Source organism: Etheostoma spectabile, unplaced genomic scaffold, assembly GCF_008692095.1.
Source record: "Etheostoma spectabile isolate EspeVRDwgs_2016 unplaced genomic scaffold, UIUC_Espe_1.0 scaffold48, whole genome shotgun sequence".
Lineage (NCBI taxonomy): Eukaryota > Metazoa > Chordata > Actinopteri > Perciformes > Percidae > Etheostoma > Etheostoma spectabile.
The window spans coordinates 742,393-746,709 of record NW_022605618.1 but is presented as its reverse complement, the minus strand read 5'-3'; the positions used below and the strand labels follow the sequence as shown (position 1 = coordinate 746,709).

Genomic DNA, 4,317 nt, shown 5'->3' with positions numbered 1-4,317 from the left:
TGTACAGGTACATTGCAACGAAATGCAGTTTCGAGAGAGTTTAGGTAGAGCTTCAGGGCCGCAGCTAATTAAAGCGCCACCACACACACTGAAAAGGAAAAGGATTTATGCAGATAGCAAGATAGAATACAAGACATAACAACATAATGCACAGGACTACACACGGTACATGTGGATACATGAAGGAATTTTTGTGATGGGTGGTGTATGGTGAACTTTTAAGTCAGTGTATGTGAGTGTGTTTGTATGTGAAGTATGAGAGACAGACTGTCTGCGTTGTTCAAAAACAGCTCAGTTCAGTCCGGCCTTGACCATGAAGGTGACTCGGGAGGATGGGAAAAACACACAAAAAGAGACCGAGGCAGTCAGACGGAAGCAGGGGGGGATAGGGGAGGGCATGTATGGTGTGGAGTGAGAGTTGTGTGTGGTGTGTGTGTGTGTGTGTGTGTGTGTGTGTGTGTGTGTGTGTGTGTGTGTGTGTGTGTGTGTGTGTGTGTGTGTAACATGAAGCCTCAGACTGTCCAAGTTGTTAGAAAGTTCAGTTTGTTCGACCTTGCATAAGGAGATGAGACAATGCACATGAGTAGATAGCAGTCCAACTGCAGTCTGTTTACTACAGAAGAGGGAGCGAGAAAAACTATAACAACTTTTCCTGTGTAACACAATGCTTTTTGGACAAGAAATTGCACTACAATACACTAAATATGTGATGCAGTAAAGCTGTACGTCTAAAAGTAAAATGTAAACAGTTTCAAGTTCTTGTCCCACCGCAAGCGTCATGTATGACACAATGACAGTATTGGAGGGCAGATTGTTTAGTGCTGAATTACTGTCCATTTACACACACCTGTTCTCCCGACAAAATGTTTGAATAATTTAATTTACAGTGGTTCTCCCAACAATTGGCTGCACCCTTTGACCAGCCTCAGCCATTGTGAGGCCGTGATTGACAACATGATCCACAATTGTAGCCCTGATTTAGTCAGGAATCCACCTATGTATTTGGCCTCTTCTTCCTCTTTTGGCCCCTTCCCCTTTCTCACCGCACCATCACCCCTCTTCCACGAGGCTGACCTTCCATTTCTGTGTCACAGTATTATAGAAATGCTACACAATATGTCCTGCTTGGTTTATATATGCTTGTGAAGTGGGAATTTATGGAATTCAGCTCTGAGTGATTGTAGATAAGTGGCTTGTCATTGTTTGCAACTAATGCTTCACACACTCCTTCTCATCAGTGAAAGCTGAGGGTCATCTGAGAGAAATTGTTCAATTTAGGAGACATTTTCAGGAAAAAACAGATTTAAAAAAATGTGTCAAATTTGCTTGACAGATTTTGACAACTAGTTCAACATTTTTGAATGTAATTACTCAAGCAATGAAATTATTATTAGTTTTATATGGAATGACTATTCAGCATTCACACGTATAGTTAATTTTGACTGACATGACATAAGAAAATTATAATTTTATAAAACAGCTGTATGAAAGCAATTGATGAGTTGTTGGAAGGAATGACAAACTGCTACTATGATGTGCACAAATGACTAAATGTTGTGGAGGTTGAACTAACTGTTGTGCAAAATGCTAATAGTGATGTGAGAAATGCACCAAAGCGACTGAGAAAAACTGTAAGTAAACATCCCTGTTTATCAAGACCTTTATGAGTACCTGGTCTCTCCACCCATTAGCCTGAGAAAGATCTGACTTGGGGATGTATGCTGAGTGGCACCACCTTGCCCAAAGGCACTGTGTCATACTGGGAGTGTTACTACAACTCTGTGTGTTGCTTCCAGACAATTAGGCTTCTCTATCATCACAGTTTGGCTATGCGCTTTCTGTTATTCCTTTATCTAACAAGTCCTGGGCAAATACTCAGGGTTGGGAGGTAAACTAGAAGCAGGATGTGGCCACAACATGCATGTATGGAGGTGATAGACTTCTCAGACAGCTACTGATTGATGGACTACAGCTGAATGCCTAGGACAAGGAAGGTACACACACACACACACACACACACACACACACAAGCTTAGTTATGTTGAATAACAACCACTATGTGGCTGATAAAATCACTTTGTCTTCAAAAACGTCATACATTTATTGTGTGCATTCCCACTGAGAGCACTGAGACAATGCATGGAACACTATAATCCCAACAAACATGGTATTGCAAAAAACTTTGATGTTTTTTGCAATACCATGTTTGTTCCGATTATAGGGTTAAAGGTTTTTATGTGTCTAACATTGAGTCCAATGCATTCTAATTCCAGTTGCAACCAGACGTCATCCTGTAAGACCTTCAAGATAGAATATGCTCTAAAACAATCAATACATAGCTGGAGTTTATTATGTAAACTGCATTTTAAAGCAATGCCTTATTTTACAGGTAATAATAACTACAGTGTGCCTACTACTTGGTGAACATCTGAATAACACTGGCTAACAGTACATTTGCTGTTTGAAATTCTTGTTTACAAAAAGTGATCCACACAAAAAGTTTGGAAAACCCCTGTGCTGCAGTCTCATCTCTGTGAAAACAGCTGTTGCTGTTGTCAGGGCCGGTTCTAACCCTTTGGTTGCCCTAGGCGAGATTGAGTTTTGCACCCCCATTGCCAACTGTCCACCGTACTGTTTGAGCAAGAGAGTAGCAATGTATGTTCCTTTTAGTTTCTAGCTTTCATGTAAGTTAGATTGCACATTTTGGCTAGTCATAACTGGTCTGGCAACCCAAAGGCCAGAGTTTTGTTTCTAGATTTGTGTGCATGACTTATGATATGGGGGTCTGGGGGTCCACCCCCTGAACATTTTGAGCATTAAATACTTCCTTTCCTGCATTCTGGTGAATTTGTATGCCCTTATTTCTACCTTTTTCTGAAGCAATTTATGTAAAGGGAAAAACATAGATTACAATCCAAATATAAAAACATAATGGAATATAGCTGCGTACAATTTCAGAAAAGAAGATGACCAACACAAAAACCATAGCTATTAAAGCCGCAAGCTGCGATTCCAAGCTCAAACCTTTCAAGTCAATCAGACTTACGGTGTGGGGGGCGGGGCTTTGCCAAATTTGCATTTTGATGCCATAATTACAGCGCCACCATGTGGCCGATTGGGTTCATATTTCTATAGAAGCACATTCACAAAATCTCTTGTTATTCCCCCAAGTTTGTAGCTTGTTCCAGCTCACCGGATTGTGAGCCAGCGTGGTAGACAACAAATAATAATAATTTAATAAAAATAATTAAAGCTGCAAGCAGCGATGGAGGGCCCTCGCTAGCCTGCGCGAGTCGGGGTTACTGGCGGACACCTCTCCTTGCGACCACGCATTTGCGCGTCACTTATACGCTGAAAATCATCGCCAATGAAAAGTGAACTCCAAGGTGCGATACCTGGGGGGGAGCGTGTGACCCTGGGGAACAGGCTTTTTTTTTTGGCCGTACTAGTATAAAGTGTAATTGCGCATCCACTACAGTAGGCGGCATTGGCGCTCTCATTGTTACTTCTGTCACGTTTGCGACAGTGCAACCTTTTACGACTTACAAGACAACAGGTTTGCCTTGGTTACCAGTGTTGAGTCAACAGAAAGCTCCAACTGCGTTATGTCTATAGCCGCCGTTATTCAACATAACAACCCCCAACATGAAAAAGTTTTTAACAGGGATGAAAAGAAAAGCGGAGAGAGACAAAGATGATGAGTCAAAAGAAAGTCACCCGAAAACTAAGACGAGGAAATACGACGAAGCGTATTTAGCGCTTGGCTTCACTGTGACTACAGTTGGAGAAGAGGAAAGACCGGTGTGTTTGCTGTGTTTAAAAATGCTCGCAGCGGACAGCATGAAGCCAAATAAAATAGAGCGTCACTTAAATACGTTACGTCAGCGAAAACGTGCTGAATATTGCCAACAGTCATCCCGCTTTGTGAAGGCTACTTCAGTAAACCATCGAGCGCTGTTAGCATCATATAAGGTGGCGTACCAAATTGCGCAGTGCAAAAAGCCCCACACCATAGCAGAGGAGCTGATACTGCCTGCAGCATTAGACATGTTTGTTTTCGCACATAATATTTTTAGGTGCTGGAATGTGGTTTCGTGTGTGTTTGGGTGGTAATGGTGTGGGTGTGTGTGCAATGTGTGGGGTGGGCTGTCTGGATGGTTGTGTGGCTGGTGGGATAGTAAAAACTAAAAATGCGGTGCAAAAGGAAAGAGTGACGGAATAAAAGCGTGTGACGCATGAAGGGGCGCGAGGGGGAAAAAATAGATTAGCGCGTCACTTGAATACGTTACATTCGCCCATCATCACCTGTGCCGTGAT

General features: G+C 42.3%; 1 long non-coding RNA gene across 2 annotated transcripts in view; it reads right to left on the bottom strand.

The window, feature by feature from the left end:
* Nucleotides 1-4,317, bottom strand: part of LOC116686786 (uncharacterized) — an 18,778-nt gene that overhangs the window by 354 nt on the left and 14,107 nt on the right. Inside the window, exon 4 of one of the 2 annotated variants that reach the window (XR_004331361.1) lies at nucleotides 1,883-1,893. The exons of the other annotated variant lie outside the window; for it this stretch is intronic. This is a non-coding gene — a long non-coding RNA (uncharacterized LOC116686786). Of the gene's footprint in view, nucleotides 1-1,882; nucleotides 1,894-4,317 lie in introns of those variants that run through there. 2 annotated transcript variants of the gene reach the window in all.